This window comes from Carettochelys insculpta, chromosome 1, assembly GCF_033958435.1.
Source record: "Carettochelys insculpta isolate YL-2023 chromosome 1, ASM3395843v1, whole genome shotgun sequence".
Classification (NCBI taxonomy): domain Eukaryota; kingdom Metazoa; phylum Chordata; order Testudines; family Carettochelyidae; genus Carettochelys; species Carettochelys insculpta.
The window spans coordinates 361,524,455-361,548,903 of record NC_134137.1 but is presented as its reverse complement, the minus strand read 5'-3'; the positions used below and the strand labels follow the sequence as shown (position 1 = coordinate 361,548,903).

Below are 24,449 nucleotides of genomic sequence, written 5' to 3'. Positions count from 1 at the left end.
GTGGGGCAGGATTCACACAGGCAAAGATTAGAAAGCCATTTAACTGATACAGTTGTTGGCATTTAAATGGGGCTGTTCATTGTTATAATACAAAGAAAAAAGTTTTTCTCATATGGATATATAGTGGAAAAAGTTCCATAAAAGGCAATTATTAGAAATGTCTCTTTTTACCTTTTGTAACCATATTTTCCAAAAAGGCAATATTTTTAAAATTTTATTTATGTATTTATTGTTCCTTCTTGTAATGGATTTTTCAAAAAGGGGGAATGAGAGAGGAACTTTATGTCAACTAATAAGAAGGGCAGAAAAATGCCATACTTTCCTCATTGAACTAATAAGACCTTACTTGGTAAAAATAGACCAGCAGTGAAATGCTTGCAGATAATTCAAGTGTGTAACTCAATCTACTTAGCACCTGAGAAGAGAAACTATTAGTTTAAGGTGTTTGGTATCCATGTAAATAAATTAGAAATGGCTGTGTTAGATCATTGTCACAGCACTGCCACAGCTGGAACAGAAGCATAAGAGGAAGAGTGAAGAGAACAGAACATTCAGTATTTTGTGGACTTTATCTCTTAAATCACTTCCTAATGGTAGCATTGCCTTTCCCTAAAACCAAACCAAAAAAATAACCCCTCACACTTTTGAGTCTGTCTTCTGAATTTTTCATTCATTAGGGCAGAGATCCTGCATCTCCATGATGTGAGGTCATTTGGCTTTAAAATACAGGTGGAGATTTTTCAAAAGTGATGAAGGGATTTGGGTGAAAATGTTCCATATTTTTTAATGTGGCTTATTCTCCTGTATCCTGTCATCACTTTTGAAAGCCCCACATGTAGCTGTTAAATAAATACATTCACAAAAATGTGACGCTTTCCCCTCACTTCCCTGCCTGTTCCTTTCCTGACACCTCCACTGGGAAACTGACTTAATCTTTCCTAAACAAAAAAGTAGTCAAGTAGCACTTCAAAGACTAACAAAATAATTTATTAGGTGAGCTTTTGTGGGACAGACCCACTTCTTCAGACCATAGCCATATCAGAACAGACTCAATATTTAAGGCACAGAGATCCAGAAACAGTAATCAAGGTGGACAAATCAGAAAAAAATTATCAAGGTGAGCTAATCAGAGCATAGAGGGTAGAAGGGGTGGGGGGGAAGATCAAGAGCTAGATTAACCCAAGTAGGCAAACGAGCCCCATAGTGACTCAGAAAATTCCCATCCTGTTCAAACCACGTGTTAATGTGCCGAATTTGACTATAAAAGACAGTTTGGCAGTCTCCCTCCTGTTTCCCTCACTTATCACTATCTAACCTTCCTGACTTGACTTCTCCTTCCAGCCTCACAGTTTGCCTTTTTCCCTTTCATTCCCTTAATGCTCACCACAACATTCTCCTCCCTTCAAAGTTTTCCTCCCTTCCTTCTGTTTCCTTCCTCTCACATTATTCAACATCTCACTTTCTAATTTCCTTCCCTTATAGTCTGTCTGGTCTCATGTCTCTCCTTTCCACCTAGTTTTGTCTTCTTCACATGCTTTTGTCTAGTTTCTTTCCGTAACCACAAATTTCCTTAGCTACCATTCCTGTGTTAGCTTAGGCCATTTTTTTTACCCATACCCTATGGTTTCCATCTTATTTGCTTCTTTCTTCCACTTCCCTCCATCACCATTTACCTATGTCTTCATCTCCCCTTGGCCATACATTGTGAAGAGGATGCAAGCTGCATTCCCACTGACAGGAATGGGAGGTGGTAACCTTTTATACTACAGGCAAAAAATTGTGATGGAATCTAGATATGATGTAACATAATGATGTGATGATAATCTGATATCATGGACAGTGCAAGTATACACCTCGCCCCCCAGGGCTACTCAAGAACTGGCAACACTCACCTATGTGCTGGGGCAAACAATGTTGTTGACTTTAAAGGACATCCTGAGTATCCCAGTGGTGATGTTGGATAGGTGGGCATCTTCTGTCCACCTCTCTGCTGCAGTCCCTTTACTTCTAAAGGAGTTTAAAGTAGGTGGTGCCTGTACCTGGCCCCTGTATACTCTCAATGGCTTGACTTGGGGACCTCCAGGAATAAACCTATTCTAATAATAATCTGAGACATAGGTCTGACTTAACATACTAGTTATAAATAATGTATATCCAGTGTAATTACCTTAGAGTGATCACAGTTTTATTTAACAATTTAAAGAAATGGTATACAGAATAGGATTAAATGTCATTAATAATTGAAATCCAGTCTGGCTCCTATCTCACTTGCTGTGCCTGGAAGAGGAAGTATTTCTCTCTTTCCCAAGGCACCAGGGAGTTGCAGTCCCTAAGGCTAAACTGAAGCACACAGGATCTTCCCCTAGTGGAACTCTTCCAGTAAAATGTAGAGGCCCCTTGAGTAGGGGGGCCTTCACAAATAATATGATGGAAGTTAGCATTGTATTAACTCTGAAACTTGTAGTGCTCAGTACAACTGGAGTGAGATGTGTTTTGTCAGTGGACAAGCAGCTCGTCTGATTTGTGTGTATTACCAATCATCACTCTCAAGCTATGTTTTTGAAGTGGGGAAGGACCTGCTCTACATGAGAATCAGGGGGAAGAATGCCCATAGTTGTGAGAATTAGATCGGGGGAAATTTCAGTCCCTATGTTAAACACACAGTCTTTTTTTTTTTTTGTCCTTACTCTCTGGGTGCTAATCTGTAAAGGCCAAATTCTGCTATTTTAAAGACTATATTTGTCCTTTATTAAAAAAAAAATCCTTCTGACTCTTTATGCTGACATCAGGATGTGTTTGAGTTCAGAAAACAGTCCTTAAATGAGCTTCATGTTTCAGTTGCCAATGCACCAGGGCAGTTCTTACTGGTGGTTTCTCATCAGTCTAGGAATTGTTACCTGGTAATTGTTAAAATAAGAGTTGTGTCCCTTTATCACTTGTGGAGCAGCGGGGAACTGGAGGGAAAGAATGGGTAAGAGAGAGAGGCCTGGAGAATGACGCAGGGATGGAGGTGGTGGACAAGCAAACATGTTTGAATGAGTAAAGATTCTGATTGTGCACAATTTAATTGACCTGAGGGGTGAACAGTGAGCCCCAAAGAGCAAGGGAATGTATGCCGAGTTGACAAATCCTTGGGAAAATAGACTTCCCCCAAGCAAGTTCAATCTTTGAATACTTTTAACACAGAAAATCCAACATGCAGCCTGGTGTCATGCTGCGGACAGGGGTGACTGACACCTATGAGAGAATGAGAAGCCTATATTTTTTTAATACAGTAAACCCCCAAAATACATGGCTTCAGGTTGCGCTTACTTCACTTGAATGCGAGTTAAGCACAACTTGAAGCTGCTTTGTGGTTGTCAGCCTGCCTAGCTATGTAAAGGTACGCTAAGAGCCCCTTCTCGCTACCTTCCCTCAGTGGCCTTGCTGTCAGGTTGACAGCCGTGTAGCTGTGGGAGGGCAAGGAGAAGCAGCCGCACTAGGGATGGTCAGTTTCCCAGGTGCCACAAGCAGTGGGGAGCTGGGAACCAAGTGGCAGCCTGGTTCCCAACTCCCCACCTCGACTTGCACGAAAATTTGTGTTACGCAGGGGGTTGCAGGAAAGCAGCCCCCACTTAACTTAGGGTTTTACTGTAAAGGATATATGTACTTGTTATATGACAGCACCTAGGCTTTTAAATAATAATTTCTTCTCGGAAGCCCTTGAAAACTGTTTGTGCCGATGAGCCCCAGTTAAACCTAAAGGGTCAGTCTCTCAGTTGCTGTAAATTGGCAAAGTTCCATTAATACCAATGTTGTAGCTGCGCTGATTTTTACATATTGAGGTTATGGGCTCACATCGCCTTTTTTACAAAAGAGAAGCGATAGCTCTTTTTCTGACTTGTTGATTTAGCAGTCAAATATGTGGGTACCTAAATGGTAATATATCTGTAAAGCAAACAACAAAGATTAAATAAATAAATAACACTTGATAGATTTCAAAGACTAGCAGGGACAAACAAACCTTGTGCATTAGCACAGATCTGAGCCAGTGTTCTTATCTTACCATTTACACAATGGGGAGGAGCATTGTTTACCAACTGTTTAATTAGCTTTCCTGTGGGTTTCAGCTCAAGTAGTCCGAACAGCTCTATTTTTAGTAACAGAATAATAATAATAATAATTAATAATGCAACTGTAGAAGCTTAGAAATGAAAACCATGGCAATGATGATTTTGTGCATTTAAAAGCTCAGTATAGCTTTTGAGTGGACAGGATCAGAGCTGTGTGACTAATATAATTGTTTGACATGTTGAGTAGGGGAGGCAGGAGGCAGGCATTGTGCCATGAAATAGTGTGGCAATATAATACAAATAAGGTGTTTTTTTAAAGGAAAGGTTAGTTGGAAACATGTAGGGGAAAAGCTAGGAAATTAAAATAATATAATCAGTATGCGTGCTCTATGACTACATCTTAATATAATTACATAGCTATGGAACAGAAAAGAAAGCAAAATGATATATGTGGTGGGCATATAGTGTTAGCATGTGCAATATGTCTAATCTAATGAAAATGCCAAGGGAACAACAAACCTACAGTTCTTTAGTCTCTTGATAGGTGTAAAATTATCCTTAGATATTGGAAGTTAAAAATTGTTCCATCTGTGAAAGAATATATTACTGACATGGTAAGAAGAGTATTTTTGGAATGGAAAATAAGTTGGGGAAATTTGCAAGAAGAGGGAGGGGATGGATATAATTTCTAAGACCTGAAAGGGAAATATAAATCTTAGAAAAGGATGTGTTCATAAAGATACAGCTTTCATATGGCAGTCTTAAATAGGAGAAAGGAATATTTATTATTAGCCTTATTTGATGGGATTGCCGGTGGCATAAAATTCTGCAAGTTGACTTATAAATGCAACGTTAATATTTTTGCTATCTTGGGCCCACATTTGTATTTACTAGACTTTAATACAAAGTACATCAATACATAAGTACTATTCTTCCTCATTTAAGAAAATGGGGAACAGAGTGGGGAAAGTGGCTACATTGTGAAGTTCCTTCCCAGGCAAATTTGGTGGTAACATAAAAGTCAAGAGCTTAGGAAGATTCAAAGAAAATACAGTTTTGCAATGGATATATATCTTTATACTTAAAAACATAAACAAACTTCTGACTTTTGCAGCTAGCAGGACATTTTCCATGATTTCATAACTGCCTGCGGGATCTCTAATACCATTCTCTGAAGCATTTGGCACCAGTCACTGCAGAGGAAGGATATGGGTGTAGATTGCCCCCAATTTAACTTCTTGTAGTAATTTCTATTTTCCAAACTCACATTGAAAGTTGAGGAAAAACGGAGCATCAACATCAGCAGGTGACCCATTTTGGTTAAATGCTTCAGGAATTTATTCAAGCCCTAACACTAACCTTTAAAATTAATGAAAATCCAGCCTAGCTGAAATGAATCCTGAATGTGGTAGTAGTGGGAACTCTTTAAAGGAAGTCTTTAGAACACTTTAAAGTAATGAACCATCCAAGATTGTAATGAATATATCCAGAAAGATATAGTCTACCATCTGAGATTATATCTATTATTTCTATTTTTAATTTAGTAAAAACTGTACACTACACTGTCTGCCCTTCATAGAGAGCCTGGACAGTTCTGAACTCCTAGTAGATGAACTCCTATTTTAGTAGGCATCCTTCAATCCCGAGGGATTATGGGTTTGTGCCCCAGTTGGACTGATTCGAGCAGTGTCTTCTGTGGCTGTGCAATCCCATCCGGGAGTGGCAGTCCTTTCCGCACTGTGAGCAGCAGTAGGCAGATGTCGCTGTGGTATCATGGGCACGGATCTTCCTGAGGGCTCTCTTGTCTTCCGCTTCCTTCACCAAGGTAGTTTCATACATAGCAAGAGCTTCCTTCACTCCCTGCTTCCAGGCATGCCTGTCTGAGGTGAGCGACTGCCAGGTGTTCACACTGATAGAGCGAACACTGAGGTCACGCTTGCACATGTCCTTGTAGTGCAATTTAGGTCGCAAGTTTGGCCTCTTTCCAGATGCCAGTTTGCCAAAGAGGAGGTCCTTTGGTATTCGGCCATCCGTCATGTGTGAGACATGGCCCAGCCAGCGCATATGCCTCTGTTTGAGGAGGGTGAACTTGGAGGGAGTTCCTGCCCTCTCAAGCACTGCGCTGTTGGGGACCTTGTCCAGCCATGAGATACCGAGTATGTGCCTAAGGCAGCACATGTGGAATGTATTGAGCCTCTGCTCTTGCTTTGAGCGCAAAGTCCATGTTTCACTGGCGTACAGCAGTGTGCTCAAAACGCAGGCTGTGTAGACCTGCACCTTGGTGAGTACAGTGAGCTTATTGTTAGCCCATACTCTCTTCGTCAGCCTGGAGAACGTTGTGGCGGCTTTAGAGCTTTATAAACTTCATTGTTTTATGGAACAGAGGATGACTAGAAAAATCTAGAAAACAATTGTCCATGTTACACATGCCCCTCCCTTTCAGAAGGGGCATGTAAATGATGTGGATCAGAACTTGTTAATGAGGTGATAATATGAATATTCAGTACCTCATTACTATAATGGCAGCCAGTCACGCTTCAAAAGTGGTGCTTTCGAAATGCAAACTGGTTGTGTAGATGCAGGTACTTGCAAATAAACCCTGGACTTTGAAATGTCCTTGTTCCCAAAATGAATTGGGAGTAAGGGAATTTCAAAGTCTGTGGTTTATATCAAGGCACCTGTGTCTATACAGCCAGTTTGCATTTTGAAAACAGCACTTTCGAAGCGCGACTGGCCATCATTACGCTAATGAGTCACTGAATGTTCATATCAGCACCTGATTAAACAGTTCCAATCTGTGTTATTCACATGCCCCTTCCAAAAGGGAGGCGCATGTGTAGACATGGCCAATTGAGAAAAATTTGTTGATTGGAATACATTATGAAGAATCTCTAACATATGTTACAGAAAATATATCTATTTTCTTTAGCAATATATTTTACCTCTGACATTTAAAGCCTTTGTCTAAATTTTGTTTATGAAAAATTACAGGCTAGGAATGCTTTGTTTCATAACACTTCCTTTATTATGCAAAATGGACAGGATAATGCATAGGAATTCACCACAGTTCACAGAAGTTGTATCTGTTAATTTATAATAACCACTTATAGTGAAGAGAATTGTAAAAAGTGAAATTAATTTTACACCAGGTCAGTTATTCCACATTTCCGAATGAACGTTGATTCCACTTGTGTAGCTTGTGTTAAAATATTTTCATAAGTGAGCAATTGATATTTGTCCATATTTTGTAGAAATTACATACTATTGAAAGAAATAATCCATAGATTGTAGGGCCGGAAAGGACAATTGTGAACATCTTGTATAAGTTCCTGCATAATACAGGCCATAGAACTTCTCTAAAATAATTGCAGGTACACATTTATTAGGAAAAACATCCAATCTTGGTTTATAAAAATTGTCAGTGATGGAGACTCCACCATGTCCCATGTTAAGTTATGGCAATGGTTAATTACGTTCATTATTAAAAATTTATATCACATTTCCAATCTGAATTTTTCTGCCTTAAACTTCCAGCTATCATCTTATACTTTTCTGTACTAGACTGAAGCAGGTACTTATGAACTGTAATCAAGTTACCCTTAACCTTTTCTGTGTCTAAGAGGAATAAATTAAGTTCCTCAAATATTTCATTATCAGTAGGCGCCTGCCAGATTTACAATCCATTATGGTTACCTTCACGCCCGTAGGGTTTGAAAATTGATAAATTTCACATTTTCAAATGTTTAAATCTGAAATTTCAGAGTGTGGGGGGGTCCCAATCCAAAAGACGATGGTTCCCATACAATAGATTTGTGATCCCCACCATCCGATTGCCACCTTCGCTTCTTTGATGCCTTCAGAGCTTCTGCAAAAGCAAGAATTTCCAAGATGTGGGGTGAGGGTCTTATCTTCCTTCTCACCCAAAGGATCTGTGCAAGGTATGGACAATCCCTGTCCATACCAAGTCCAGCTGGAGCTCCGAGCTCCTGTTGCATGATGAATAGTATCAGAGAAGTAGCCATGTTAGCAGTTACCTTGTTTGTTAAGGTTCAGACTATCTCTGTTGAGGCCCTAGCAAGGTATCGAATTTACTTGTAAGTAATTTTCCCCCCACTTGTCCTCCTCCTCACTCAACCCCTCTGTCCTGTGTACATGATTTGTCAGTTTTCATTTCAATTTTTGTTTATTTGTGTCTTTCTGTTATATAATAGTCATGCCAATTCACTTTCAGCAGTATTTCCAGTACAGCTCTATTTCCAGATCGGAAAAAGTGGGTCTGCCTCACGAAAGCTCATCACCTAATAAATTATTTTGTTAGTCTATAAAGTTATACATGAATGCTTTTTTTTTTTTTCTTTGCTAAGAGAGAGTTTACTGTCTGAACTCTGAAGAGATGATGGCAGTAAGCTGTATATTTCGTGTATGAACTCTTGTATCTAACTCTGGCAATTCTCCTTGCTCAGAAAGGGATTCATATGTGCTGAAATCTTCCCTGGTAGCACTTGTCCATTTCTTAGCACCTTTCAGGATGAAAACTTTTTGATTGTCATGATTGGCCAAAGGCTTTGAATACTGATCTTTCAGTCTAGTTTTCTCCCTGCTATTGGGACATCAGACAGTCTATAGACTTGAGCATTAGTGAAGGTTAAGATGAAGTCTGAAACCTAAAGTAGATAATCTGAAGAATTACTGACTTGGCTGAAAGCCCAGGCGATTTTCTTCTTGTTTTATTTCATCAGGAATTTGCATCTTGTCGCCATTTTAAAATAAATTTTCTAAAGGCTTAGATTAGCTTAGTTGTATCCAAACTTGACATTACCCCACAAACTTTTGATATGAATATTAACATGTTAAAGTATTTGGTTTTTTTCTCCATTGTATTTCTTTTGTTACAGGGTCTTTCTTGTCTTGTCTTTATGTTGTAATTCCTGTCTTGAGAAAGAAATAAATGCTTAATTCAGGTATTTTAAAACCTTTTCTGGGTTTCAAAGCAAAAAACAGTCAAGTAGCACTATAAAGACTAGCAAAATATTTTTTTTGTTTTTTAATAATACATGCATTTACAGTCAAAGGTTATCTTTCTCATATAAGCAGAAAAATTAATAGTACAAAATCTTTTGCAATATTGCAGAACTGTGTGAGAACATTTGATTACTGCTGGCTTTGCTATAGCCACATCATGGAGTGTTAGATGTTTTCACCTCTCCATAAGCAAAAGAGCAGCCTGTTCTGTTTCTGGGAAGAAGAACCAAGAACATGATTGGGGCATGATATCTGTGGTGATAATTTGATGTGTCTGAAACCTACAGCCAGACTTTTTGACGATTGCCAGCCCTCATGGACTCACAGAGCCACTTCTTTATGCATTGCAAACATACGTGTTCTTTTCTATTCAACTTGTAAAGGACTGGTATCTATCCTTAACAGTCAAATTACTGAGACCGATATGTTGGCTTTGGATGTATAGTACAACTCTAACAAGTTTTACTGTAACACGTATGTGCATTCACTGGGGACACAGCTTATTTCTCTAAAGATGGTCTATGCATGTTGTAACGGCAGCTAAATCCCACATAACTCACTATATTATGCTGTGCCAAGAGGCTTGCGCTCATCACAACACTGTGGTAAATTAATACAGAACTTTCTGTGTACAATACAGATCCAGAAAAGCACTGGGGTACAAGTGCTGCAGTCTTTTACACTCAGCAAGGTTGTATGTGTGTAATCAATAGCAGTATTTCAATACATTATAATCATCTGTATAATGAATAACAGTTAAAAAGTGAGGGTAATCTTAGGGTGTTAAGCCAATGTGTGAATACAGAATAAATATTGTGACCTTATATTATGTAACTATAAGAACCTTATTTGAAATTGTCTGTGTAACTGTGACAGTTATTTTGGAACAAGGTGACCATCAGTCCCATTTTTCACAGGACAGTCCTGTATTTGAGATGCCAAAAAGGCCAGAGAACAAGGAGCCCTCAGGTTAGCTTACTTTCCCCTTCCCCAGGGCTCAGGGAGGTGTGGAGAACATGCGTGGCTGCCCCATCCCTGCCACTTCCCTGGGGCTCAGGGAAGGCTGGGGGAAGTGCTGTGGCTGCTCCATCCCTGCCACTTCCTTCAGGCTCCCAGGAGTGCTGGGGGCTGCCGTGGACAGGGATTTTCAGGCAGGGCAGGCAGCTGCTGCCTCCTTCCCAGGTCCCTGGGGCTTGGAGGAGCCACCCCTCCCCCCATATCTCCCTGTTCCAAATATTTGGGACAAGGAGATATGGTCGCCCTAATTTGGAAGGATTTTTTTGAAATTCAGAAGGTTCTGTTGACCAACACCAAAACAATTCAGGATTTTTCAAGAATGTTACTTATGAAGAAGGTAGATTTGACCAATACAGTGGCAAGAGGTTTCCTATGTCATTAGACTGGAAAAGAGAGGATTAGATTCATGCCAGTAAGCTGTTTGAGATGTTGTTTTACAGTTTTTGAAAACAAGAGGTCATGGCCTGGTTTTGAAGAAAGGATTAGCAACATCCAGGCATTCAGGCAGCATTTCTTTATGCAAAGGCTGGTTGAAGTAGAAATAAATCCATATTTTGTTACTGTAATCAATACATGGAAATAAGGTAGTGTGCATCCATTTTTGTAGGTCCAAGACATGATTTTGAGTGGAACAATAAAGATATAGTATATATAAAGACACAGAAGCTACTAATTGCATTAAGCCAGATGCTGAGAATATGAGGTAGTCTGAGCTTCTGAGGACAGGGTTCAGAAGACCATATGTTGGTTTTCTGTTATTAGAGCTCTCTAAGGTTAACTTCTTGTTGGATTTTTATCAGACAGACTTGCAATTGTAAATAGTCCATTTGTCATGTAAGGAGAATGAGCATAAGAAACTTGTCTTCTAATTTATATCCTCAACCAAAACAATGAGTTTGGGGGATGTGTGTCCTAGCAGATGTACATCGTTACTAAACAGTTCTAGCTAGTCAGAAAAGTATATTTTTTTCCAGTTTTTAATTTAAACAATAATAGAATGTATTTTCAGGATGATCTTTGCTTTGGAACACTACTCGTATGTATCACGTGACTTAGTTAAATGAAATGAAAGATAAGCTGGAGAAGTGGGTCTTACCCAGGAAATGAATCACTTCAGGGATCATTTGACAATCAAAATATTTTGGTATTCAGACAATCACCATTTCTACCCCACCCCCATCTGTTTTAGGTATTTTTTTTGTTTTTGTCAATAAATTGAAGATTTCTGTAGAAACGAGACACTTTTTGAGAATATTTTTAGATGAAACAATTCCATTGAACTTTAAAAATCAGTTTAGATTGGATCAGTCCTTCTTCCTGTTCTTGCTCACCTTCTGCTGTCTCATTGAATTTAATGATCTTTGTTCATGAATTCAGAGATTACTGTGAGTCGAAGTGGTTTCCCCCCCACTTTTATATTATGGAAGAGACAGGTTAAGAGTAAAACAAAAATGCTCAAGAAAAATAGAATCTAAAGGTTATGACACATGTGGGTAGGAACTCACACACATACAAAAAGTTAATATTTGTAATGTGCTCACCCTGCTTGTCACAGATTTGACATCTGTATGAAGTTATTACTTTATTTGCATGCAAAGATTTGGTCATTATACTTATCTGTTAATATATTAAATTCAGGGTGCTTAATTTGGGTACTAGTCCTCTAAACAACAAGCTGTGTCTACACTAAAGAGTTTTGTAGACAAAACTGGGGTTTTGTAGACAAAACTCATGGAGCATCTACACACAAAATGTTTTGTCGACAAAAACTGTCAACAGAAAAGCAGTATAAATGCTCTGGGGGCCCTTTTGTTGACAGAGTGGGATAAAAAGATCAATCCACTTGTAAGTGTAGACACAATCTGTCAACAGAAGTTCCGTCTGGATGTTTCTTCCAACAGTAACTTCTGTAGACAGTTGCTTCTAGCGTAGATGTAGCCCAACACTATATATATTTAGTCAAGCTCTACCCTATGGCAGTGCTGCAAAAATTTTTTCATGGATTTTTGTTTTGTTTTGAACTTAACTGAAAGGAATTTAAATATTTTGATCAAAATTTCCTTGGAAAAAGTGACTGGTGATTTTTGATGCCTCTGTTTTCAGATGTACAGCTTGACATACTTTCATAGGTGAAAGTAACTTAAATTTCTTACAAGTAGCATTGTATCTCTCTCACACACACACATACTCATTTGGGGGTGGGATCTCAGAGCCAGGGGGTTGTGGGGAGGTTCTGCTGCTACAATACCTGTAAGAAATTTAAGTGTGGGAGGAGTGGGGGCTCACGGCAGGTCCTGTGTTGGATGTGTGTGTGGTGGAGTGGGGGCTCATGGCAGGCGGTGGGAATGGCAGGGAGGCTGAAGGAGTCAGGGCAGGAGCTTGATGGGGGCTCAAAGCAGGGGGACTGAAAGTATGTGGGGGTGCCACATTTGGGCCTGGGGTGTATGAGGAGGCACTCAGTGCACGGGTCTGAGTGGATTTAGAGAGGGCAGTGGGGCAAGCGTATTTTTCTAAGGAGAGTAGAGGAGGGTGCCAGCTCCCCCCACCCCAGTCCTTTTAGGAGGCGCTTGCTATTCCCTTTCTTCCCTCTCAGAGTGTGAGAGGAACTCCTCTGCCTCCTCCACAGCCAGCAGAGAGAGGAATGCACACACGCTGTGTGCTCTGCTTTTGTTCTGTAATGGGAAGGAGACCAATGATCCAGCTCTCTGTATGAATCTTTGGGGTTTGGAGGCTTCAGTCCATCCACATTCTCTAAATGGCTCTCGGGGAGTATGTGTGTGGGGGGGGGGTCAGGCAGTTCCTGATTGGTGGGATGTGTGTGACACATTTCCTCTGGTGCACCACCAGCTGGACTGTTTAATGTGCCTGCTGCCTAGCAGGAAGCTCCAGGAACCACTTGGGAGCTCACAGCTATTAGTATGTGTTTCTAATGGTGCATATCTGCATACCCTTTGGTGCACTAAATAAAATTTATTCCACACATAGATGGAAAAAATTAGAGGGAGCATTGGTCTTGAATAGCTTCCAGGGTGGTGGGAGGTGTAGGGTTAGAAGAGGGGTTGGGGAAAAGGTGGGATATGCAGTTTTGTCACGGCCAGAGGAAAACGTGACTTTCCCTAGCTCCAGATCTGTGGCTACCAGGGAGAGCTGGTGCTCCTTCCCAGGCTCAGGTCTTTAATTACCTCAGCAATTCATCTTTCTACAGTCCTTCTCTTATTTGTTGGTGTTCCCTATTAGCTATGGTAATTGACACAGGCTTGCTTTGCAGTCTCTAAAGTCTTCTCTGATGCATGGGAGACAGTGCTCTGGAAACTGCATCTGCAGTGAATGTGAATTTACCAGGCATGTAAATCATACTTTTCCATCTTCAGCATCATTCTTTGGATCCATAAGTCACAGTCATTGAGGTTTGCTAAATAATGATATCAGGGGCTTGTGGTTCATTTCAGCTTCCACTGTCTGCCCATAAATATAGTGATTTGCTTCTTTTAGAGGCAAGAAATATTTCTAAAAACTCCTCCTGAATCCATTCATATCTGTGTTCTGCTTCAGCCAGTGATTTGGATGCCACTGGTCACCAACAATCTTCCGTATATCAATGCCCATAATTCAGACTCTGAAGAACCAGCTGAAATGTTAATAGGCCTTCCTAGTTAATAGAACTTCATCACTAGTTCTTGTATCATTTGTTTTAAACCTCCCCAGGATTTCTCCTGTTCTGGATCCAGTATCATCCATTTTCATTATCTAGGGGTTTTCTCAAAGCCACTGGTTTGGTAAATGGATTAGATTTAAACTTCCCAAGATAACTAACCATTCCCAGGAACTACTGGATATCTTTCCTTGACTGGGAACGTGGCACCATTTAGTGACTGAAATCTTCCTTTGACCGTGTTTTACAGCTTTGTTGGAAATAGTGCCCCCAACAAAAGTCAATTTGTAATCCCTAAATTATATTTCTCTCTATTTGAGATTTGCAGCACTAGTTGCATATAAGACTGCCTGAACTCTGTGACCATGCTTTCCTGTTGTTGAGGCCCAGGTGATGATGACATCCATTAAGGTGTCAATGCTATTAATATATTTATAGATCATATATGTGTTTTGTAGTACACTTTGGGTGCTGAATCTATTCCAAATAGCAAGCATAAGAATCTCTATCTTCCAACTGTTGTATTAAATGTGAATTGCTTTTAGCTTTCCTCAGTTAAAGCTAGTGCTATAAACCTGAGGATGCATCCAATTTACTGAAATATTGAACATTTGCAAATTGAGACAGTAAATTGAGCCAGTATCTCTTCTGTGGTTGGTAGTTTGCAATGTTGTTTTCTCATAGACTTGTTGAAGTCTCTGGAATCTAAGCATATGCGTAGCAGGCTCTTACTCTTTTTCACAAGTACAAGGGAGCTCTCCCATTCTGTGACCCTCAATTGTTAGTATTAGTTGCATTGCTTTCATCCATGCAAGCTCAGGTATGATCGTGGAGTGCAAATGATGTCTTTCTAAATTGATGGATAAGCGGAGGTCCCGCTTGTTTATCTGGGTTGCATATATTTGCTCTGCAAGCAACCTGACTTTTAAAATTAGTCATGGTATTCCTGAAAGGGTGCCTCATAGCCTGGTTCAGTATGATCTTGTTGTGAGAGTACCTGTTTCACCACATTGAGTTTCTCACATCTTGCCAGACCTAACATTGGTGCCATCATTGACCTTACAATTAAAGGGAGTCTCTATATCAGAGGAGGGCAAACTATGGACTGTGGTCATATCTACTCCATTGGTTCCTTCAACTGAACTCTCAAGCTCCTTCAGGGGAGTGGGGATGGGACAGTCCTGCTGAGAGGAGCCACTCAACTTGCAAGGCAATGCGACAAGCACAGGCAATTAACCTCCTCTCCCCCATAGCCTCAGTGTGCTCCAGGTTGTGCAGTCAGGGGATGGGAAGAAGAGTGGTTGACTAGGGAGCAGGGAGAGCTGGATAGTGAGCAGTGGATTCTGGGAGTGGTCAAGGGTGGGGCATAGGGAAGGTTTGTGGGAGGTGTGGTGTCTGGGAGATTGTGGGGGCAGGGAGATTCAGTGGTTAGATAGGAGAAGCAGGTGTCCCGAGTGCTCATCGGGATGGGGAGAAGAGGGGGTTGAATAGGAGGCAGAGGGTCTGCGAGACAGAGCACAGGGAGAAGCAGGGGCTGGATAGGAGGTAGGAGGCTGCATAGGAGGTGGTTGGGTCTGGGGGCCTGTGGGACTGATCTGGGGTAGGGAAAAGAAGGGGCTGGAGAAGAGGCAGGAGGTTCTCAAGAGGGTAGATGGGGTCGGGGGCTCAACTGCTGTTGGCTGTTGGGGTGTGTCAGTCTCCGCCAACTCTCCTGACCTGGCTCTGCATACAATTTTCATACTTGATGTGCCCTTCCGGCCAAAAAGTTTCACCACCCCTGCTGTACATTGTGTTTGATGGCTGATGGTAGTAATGCACTTCCCCTTTACTGGTATATGTCTTCCAGAATAACCATTTACTGTTGTTATGTTGGTCCCCAGTTTTGGTTTTATTTCACTCTCATAATCTTGTTACTTGAGCTCCTGTGTCCAGTTTCAGTGAATTATTGTACGATTCACTGCCATAGACAGTGTTCAGTCACTCTCACCAGGCTTTCTCTATCCCAGTACATCTATAAAGACTCCTAAACCAGATTGTCTTTGATTTACTGTAGTTGACTTTACTGCATTTGGGATCTGCAGCATTTTGCAAAATGATTATTTCACCCATATTTATGACAATTTCCCAAAGACAACTCACTGTTTGGGGCCACATTGTGATCCAAACCTTCCACCTGTCCATCTAATACCTATTCTTCCCCTAGCAGGAAGTTTCAAAGTGAATAGCTCCACTCTTTCATTTGCCCTATTTATAGCTAAATTCTTTTGTACTAAGCACATGCCTTATGATTAATTCAGCTCTTTGGCTTGTGCTTTTACATTTCTGCTGCCTTGCATATCTGTTTTTGTTTTGTTGTTTTTTTCTGTCTCCTTCATGGAGCTCTTTCTGTCTGAACACATTGTCTTCAGTGCCACAAATGTTTTAGTCGCTGACCAGATCTTCGAAGTCATAGGCTTCAGGAGAGTACATCTACAGTATAAACTGGATATATTTAAAATCCAGTTCTGAAATTAGAGCTAAACCCTCCTTTTCCATTTCCTCTATGTAGAGGCAGTTACCTAAATATAACAATTCTGCTGCTTGGAGAGAGGGGGGCTACAAAGATGACATCTGCATGGCAAAAAGTAGAAGTATTATTTCTTAGTTTCTGAAGGGAAAACACTCTTAAAGCTCCCTCTTTAGTTTACTGGTGGAGACCAGAAACAGTTATAAAACTACAGGTAGGTGTGTGTAAATGGAAGATAAGCAGCACATAACTATAGAGTAGGTGAAGAACTTAGGAATTTAGGATATCACTCTGGATAGCCCATCCTGTAGTCACCATGAGATAATGCTTTTCTATTAACTCATCTGCCCCAATGAAAACAAAAAAACAGAAACAAAAACGTGCAAGGAAGAATCCATTAGGGAGTCTGAATATTTTATAGAAATACACATTTTTCATTCAGAATGGAATATCTCTGCAAGACTTCACAAAGTTAGTAGCCAAGACCCAAATCTGAATTAATAAAGACCATCTGACTACTCATTTATGTGCATAGATATTATATTTGCATCATACGGTTTAATGACAGGATAGATTACATAGGGAGGCTACAGCAGAAGTCTAATGAAAATTTCTAATAAATATATTTAAACAAAATTCCAATCTTATGACAAATGGCACTGTAGAGATATGTTTGTAGACTACTGTAAATGTAGAGATGCTCATAAGGGGCGATATTAGGAAACAGGAATTTGGAGATGCCCTTGACACGGGGATTGGGACGTTACATGGTTGTATGCTTTTGTTCAAAGACATACTCCAGTTTCTTTTATTAAAGTTTTATTCCTCTAATTACTGGTTTGTTATTTAATGAATGCCAGGGTCATTTGAAGGTGTCAAACATGCTGAATGAGAAGGAAACAGTCATTTCTGAAGTTCGCTCCTGTGTTTGCAATTGAAAGCAAAGATAAGGGGAGGCACTAGAAATGCAAGGAGCAAAAGGCGCAGAGGCTTTTGCTTGTATTTGGCGAGCACAGTTCACAGAGCTAAAACAATCTCTCCATTAGTGCTCTTTTTCAGTTTTGTCACATCTTCAATGTATTTCTCAGGTACTGTGAACAGTCAGATAAAAGCTCTTGCCCATTATTGACAGATCTATTCTGCTGTTGCCTTTGTTGCTTGTTATGTTTCTGTGTGCCCTTTTTGTGAATTCTGTCACATTAAGACATTCTGGAATGAGATGCAGCTCTGCAGTTTGTACAAAAGCAAAATGGACATGAACCTTTTTCCTGCTACAGTGAATCATTTTGTCCTCTCATTTGCAGCCATAGCATATTAGTTATTCTTATTGCTTATTTTCCACTTCATAGAAAAGGTACATGTGTGAACATTTCACTTTATTTAATTATGGAAAACTACGACCCATTTTTAAACCTTTCTAGAAATGAACTTAGACAATGGGAAAGAGAAGGTGCTGATTTGAAGGTGATGGTTTGCAGGTTATTATAATAATAATAAAAAAGTAATAAGACTAGTTGTTAACATAAGTATATTTCTATTCAATTATATTCTGTTCACACATTGAACTAAAAGAGAATATACCAAAGCTGAAACCAGTCTTCCAGCCCAGCCCAGTACACGGAGTAATTTCTAGAGAATCAATGCAATTTGAAGACTCTGATATCGTTGTAATCACCTATTTATGTGGCTTCTCTCACTGTAAATTAGTCTCTACAGGATCAAAATAAAGACCTTTGGGTTTCAAGTTTGCAGGTCTGCATCTGACATCTTGAAAAGCTAGACATGATATTAAGGTACACTGTACAGATATGAACTTTCTCAAAGCTCGTTGTTCAGACTGGGCACCATGAGATTTTAGACATCTGTGCATGGCACAAGTGAGTTTCTGAATCAGGACTTTTGCTGCCATTTCTCAGTATTTTATGTACATTTAATAATATTTTGTATACATTATACTTTGATTGCATAATATATACTGTTGGATTGTTTATTGCTGATTCTTTTCATTTTTGGTAAGTTGTTCTCTTTTCCTAATCTATTCAGTTGAAAACACTGTGGGCCTGATGATTTAGGCACTCAGATACTGCATTCTTGAGGGCCATAAATCTACTTGGATAAATAGATCTATAGTTCAGTGAAGGCATTGGATTTATCTCCACTGACTTTGTTGGGCTTTGGATCGGGTCTCGCATCTGGAGATACAGTGTAACATAATTTTTAAGCAGGGGAAATTAACACTGCTCATTTAAAATGATCTGCAAAATATTGTGTACCTACTATGAATAAGGACAGCATATCAATAGGGAGCTTGTTTTAAAACATGACAGCATTAGGTTAAAATGCATAGTGGCAAAAATAACATGGGCTGGGTATTTTGCCACTTATTTCTTGAGTAGTATCTTATTAAACAAACATGCTCACTGAAAATGAAGAGCAAGGTGCTAGTAAAGGAAAAAAAAAAGCTCATTTCTATTGCCTCAGCTACCATTTTGTACTCATTTGTAATAAGCTTCCGTTGCTAAGTTAAACATCCTTTCTGTGATTAACACGATAAAGCAGATTGCATCTGTTTTCAAGAAAAAATAGGTATTCACAAAGCATTTAAGACAGTCAAACTAGGATACTCAGTAAAGTCGTTCATATGCATATACTGCCCTTCCAACAGGACAGAAAAGAGGGCAACTGTGGCAGCTAGAGCCTTGAACCTTTTTAACTGCTGCCAAAGCCCTGCACAGTGGTCTCCCAGTGGTGGACAGGGGGTGTCACAGTCTGAGCTGTGCTGAAGGTTGGCTGGCCGGCTGGCTCAGTGCTTTCTCTTACATCTGAGACCCCACCTCTTCCATGGCATGGAGCTGGGGCCCGCTACCTTGCCCAGAGGCCAGGCAAGTATGTCAGACCCCTTGGATGTTTGAAGGAGATGAGTCTGTAAATATTAGTCACGCACCCTTAAGCAACACGTTAAAAAATTATCTCTGAGCAGATTCCATTATGGAGAAAGTTTAAATGATATTTTCAAAGTTTCCACTTTGTGCTTCAGAAGGAAAAATTTTCAGACAAATTCAGCAAGCGGATGCATACATCTATTTACACAATTAACTTGCCAAGAATTAGAGGAAAGACTCTTGATTTCAGTGAGACGTTTTTGTGTAGTGAAATGTTTCTCAAAGAGCCTGGCCTGGCTTTCCATTGTTAGTTGTGAATGTTCAGACCCACTATTTAAAGTGTGTAAGAATCTGGGTAAAGAGGAAATAAAGGTGGTCTTGAAATGTCCTTTACAGTTCCTGTTCAGGTCAATGAAAAGAGTCGTACTGATTTTAGTGGCATCTGAATGTGAGTAGAAGTGGTCAAAACTTCGAAATGATTTGAAACTTTGAAATTCAAAGTATTCACCATATGCCTACTATAATACATTTTTACAGTGAAATTTCAGCACTTTAGGATATATCTCAAGTAGTGTCAGTGAAACCACTCACATATGTAATCCAAAACATTGTAGCCTACTCTGAATTTCCAGCTGTATAAGGATATATTGTGCTGGAACCATCAAGGGAAGTCTTGTAATACATGAGAAATTTCAAAATAGATTACATTTGAAAGGCTAACGTTCCAGGACTCCATCTTGCTAACGTTCAAATGAGCAGTCTTTTTTTCCTGTGAGCTGTCAATGGGGCTGCTCATGGACTAGATTCCAGTATCCTAAATTCTGACACTTTGAGTAGTACCTTTTTTTTCTGTAAGTGGTCCAGTGGGTGTGAGTGTGGCTAATCACTAAGCCTGTGTCTATACTAGACCAGGTAAGTTGACTGCAGATACGCAATTCTAGGTTCGCCAATTGCGTAGCTAAAATCAGTGTACCTGCTCTTGCCTAACTTGTCTGTCTATATGGGGAAGGTCGATGGCAGAGTTTCTCCCTTCAACCTCTGGTACTCCTCACTAATCCTCCTCCTCTACTGTGACCTCTGAGAGATTGGTTTTGCACATCCAGACTAGACCCATGAAATTGAATCCTAGAAGATCGACACTGAGCAAGCTGATCTTCTGGGGTAGTGTAGATAAGCCCTCAGTAAAATAACATTCATTGTACATGCGACAAAATGTGGTCCTTTCTGTAAAGAGTACCAGCATGAGTAAGGTTTTGTAGGCTAGTCAATAATACTAGACAGTCACTTTAAATAATGTTTTTAATGCACTGCTGTATTTCTATGTAGAACTGTTTGGTGCATACAGTGGAAACTCTTGAAAATATCTCAAAATATAGAGATTTAATTCACAAAGATATAATTAGGAAAATGTGCAATGCCAAAGAATCTTTTGGATGACTGCTTAATACTGTTTTGATCATCTTTCAAACCTGAACTTCAGTTTAATGTATTTTTGGCTCTTGTTGGAAGGATGTCACAGTATGTTTCATATAAGCAAATGCATTTTATTATTAGAAAATGTTAATTTTATGTATCTGCCAATATTATGGAAAGGAAAAAAAAATAGACTGAAAAACAGTTCGGAGGCTTGGCAGGTATTTGCAGTGATAATGGATAGTGTGCTGAAGGCCGAGAATTGAAGCTACCCTCCAAATTGCTGAAACTCATGCAAGGCATTTTGTTGGAAAGGTAATGATTGTTTATTCTTGATGTTTATTTTAGTGGGGTATTCCTGCAAGATGTTGAGAACTATTACCTCCTATTGATTTCAGTGGTAGCTGAGGATGCACAAAATCATAGAGGATAGTTAATAGGATTAGTATCAGTTGATCCTGATTGGAGGTTATGAGCAGGGTTAGAGTAGTTCTCTACAAGGAAGGGAGTCAATAGGATAAATGAGAAAAAAGTTTGTCTGAAAGAAAATGAATGGAGAAATTCTTTCTTAGAACGACAACTAGTGAATACTTCTGTAATGCCTTCGGGTTAGTGTCAAGAATGTGAAGTAAGACTGTATGCAGATGCATAAGGATTAAAAGGCTCTGGCTCGAAGTGGTTTCCATCATATACAGGGTTTGTGGTTTGGTTAAGTTTTAGCCCTCTATTACTGGCATTCAGACCATACTTTTTAAAGTCACTAATAGTCCTACTTACAACAGTTTCATTAATAAATAAATAAAGATGCAGAATTTTACTGTTTAGGTCAGTGGTTCCCAAATTTTTCACCCTTCCCCACCTCTTTTTTTTTACCACGGGCCAGCCACCACAGCAACCTGCGAGCCACCTGCCTGAGCCCCTCCCCTCCCCCAAAGCCAGACACCACCAGCCCCTCATCCAACTCCATCCTCCTTCCCCCTCACCCCCCCCCACACTCACTCACCTTTGCAGGAGGAAGCTAGCTCCATGTGGGCCTTTGCTGGCTGTCTGCTTTTTATAGTGGCTGTGCTGAGTCACCCACGTGAAATGGCAGGTGCTGAGAGCCAGAAGGAAAGGCCAGCTTTTTCTTCAGGGGGGCGCAATGACTGAAGGGGGGCTGGCTTGCCTCCCATCCCTCCCGGAATTTGTTCATGCCCTCCAGTTTGGGACACCATGGTTCAGGTGGTGGTTGGTTGGCTGGTCTTCTGTTAATCCCCAGGCAGCATGGCTTTGAGCAAGCTCCTGGCTGCATGGAGGAGGAGGAATGGAGCTGAGCTTCGACCTTGCATGCTGATTAAAGTTGCTGGGGGTTGCTGACCCCGCAGACTAAACTATTGAGTGCATGGTTTCCCAAACTGGGGACTGTGCCTCCTAGGGGGGCATGAAGAAATTCCATGGGGGGTGCAAGGTGACTCAGCAACCCCCCGTCATTCTCCCCACCCAGAGAAAGAGATGGCCTTTGCTTCTGCCTCTCAGCCCCTGTCATTTTACGTGGATGACCTGGCACAGCTGCTATAAGAACCAGGCAGCTGGCAAAGATTCACATGGAGCTAGCTGCCTCCTGCAAAGGTGAGTGTGGGTTGGAGGTGGAGGGGGATGGGGTTAGATGGGGGCTGGGGATGGGTGGGAGCAGGAGCTAGTAGTGCCTGGCTTTGTGGGAGGGGAGGGGCTCAGGTGGGTGGCTCTCTGGGCTTGTGGTGCTTGGGCAGCTCGAGTTGGCAGGTGGGTGGGTGTGGCTTGGGCTGGCGGGCAGGCAGCTGACCCCAGCAGTGTGGAGCTTGGCTGGCTGGCACATGGCTGGGGCAGGTGGCTGGTGGGCAGGCAGCTGGTCCTGGCAGTGGGGGGCTCGTGTGGTCGGCTCTAGCAGTGCAGATCTCAGGTGGGTGGGTGGCTTGTACAGGCAGGTATGGTGGCTGGCACAGGGCTCAGGCACCTGGCCAGCTGGGGCTGCACCAGGAATCCACAAGAGACCAAGAAAAACTGTTTGTGCTTATTTTTAATTTTAAATAACATTTTTATATCAAGTTTTGTGTTTATTTTAAATTGAATTTCATGTTAAAAGTGGAGTTTGGATGATGGTAAAATAGAGGTGAGGGGGCATGAGGTTTTCTCAAAAATCAAAAGGTGGACACGATGCCGAAAAGTTTGGGAATCACTGGTCTAGTGCTTTCAACCTCCCCTCATAGCTCATGTTTTCTTTAACATCTTATAATTTGTTTTGTTGCTGTCCACTGGACTCCCTCCAATTTGTTCGCCTCTATTTTAACCTATGGGGTCCAAATCTGGATGCAATAGAAGCACTATCAAGGGTCAGTACAGAAGAACAAGTATCCCCACCCCTATGTTAAATATATGGCCCCTTTTCATCTCAAGAGACAGTGGTTAGCAGCAGTAGTGAGAATCTATGGGCAGTGTTTGAGTCTGCAGCTTCTCTTGTGGTTTATCCGTCCAGTACTGGTTTTGCACAGTCAATTGCAATAACCATGGGTTAGTCTGTTTCCAAATTCTTCAGTCTGAGAGTTTTTCCTTCTAAGACAAAGTTCTTTAGTGTGGCTTGCACATATAATATCAAAGGATGATGTGCCTTGTCATAGCAATCGTCACTGGGTATATCAATCTGATATAGATTCCCAGGATTTGGGACTGATGTTGAATTTTTTCATGGCGTTTTTGCATGTATCCTCGAATCGTAGCTTTCCTTTTGTTCTCAACCCAATGGATTTAAATCTACAGCTGGCTGAATTTTGCTTTTGAGGTTACCTTGTTGTCAGTTACGTTGTTCTCGTTCCCTGGCACTGAAACAAGAGGTGGACCTTTTTCATACCTAGTCTATACAGGCCTATATGGAGGAGGGATGAATGCACGCTGCTCCCCCGGCCTCCGCCGCAGTGGGTCTCCCTGCCTCTTCATGCACACCCTGAACCCTGGCCCCCTTTCTGCCAGCCTTGGCTAGTATTTGTGAGGCAGGAGCTGGGCAGAGGGCGGCAGCTGCAGGGACTCGCCTCCTACAGCCTCCCTCTTCCCTCTCCTCTCACAATCACTGCATGGGATTCTGTTGCTGCCTCCTGGCTCGCTGAGTCCCACTGGGCTCAGGAAGCCGGGACTGGGAGACTGAGATGGAACACCGTATAGCGAGTGCTGGGGAGGGTGGAGGAGGGAGGCTGTGGGGAGATGATCCACTGTGACTGGAGCTGCTGCTGCTGTCTGGTCCCTGCCCCAGGTAATCCTTCCCCTCCTGGACTGAGTGGGAGGCAGCTGATCCTTGACAAGGGATGAGCAGGGAATGGGGTGGGGAGGTTCTTGGGCCAAGCATGAGGGTGGGGGTGCATTTGGGCTGAAGCAGGGGGAGCTGTGTTCAGACACGGAGGGATGTTGGGGACCTTGCCAGCAGGGGTCAGTCTGAGCAGCATTGGGGCAGAGGGGGTTCTTGGGCTGAGCAGGAGTGGGGTATTTGGGCCCAGTTGGGGATGGTGGGGTTCTTGGGGCCCAGCGGGGGTGAGGTGGGGAGGCCAAAATGTGGTTCTATGGAGAGCTAAGGTAGAAGGGCAGGGCCTGCTGTTGGAGTGTGGTGGTCCATATTTTTTTTTTAAAAAAAGCACCTCTCACCCCCAAATTCCTGTGTTTGGGCCTGCTATCCTGCAGGTTATTCATTGCTGGTGGAAATATGCATTGTCATTTGCTGGGTGCTTTAAACATATCTTATCAAATGAGTCCCATCATCAGTACTATTTGGGGATGAAATAGCCCAGTGGTTAGAACATTGGTCTTGTAAACTGACGGTTGTGAGCTCAGCCCTTGAGAGGGCTTTTCCAGAGTCTGGGCCAGGTGAGATTTAAAAAAAAAAAAACCTGTTGGGAATGGTGTGA

At 41.4% G+C, this 24,449-nt stretch overlaps 1 protein-coding gene across 1 annotated transcript in view; it reads left to right on the top strand.

Annotated features, from left to right (window-relative positions):
- The window catches only part of PCLO (piccolo presynaptic cytomatrix protein), a 539,688-nt gene that overhangs the window by 31,059 nt on the left and 484,180 nt on the right, over positions 1 to 24,449 (top strand). The window lies entirely within an intron of this gene.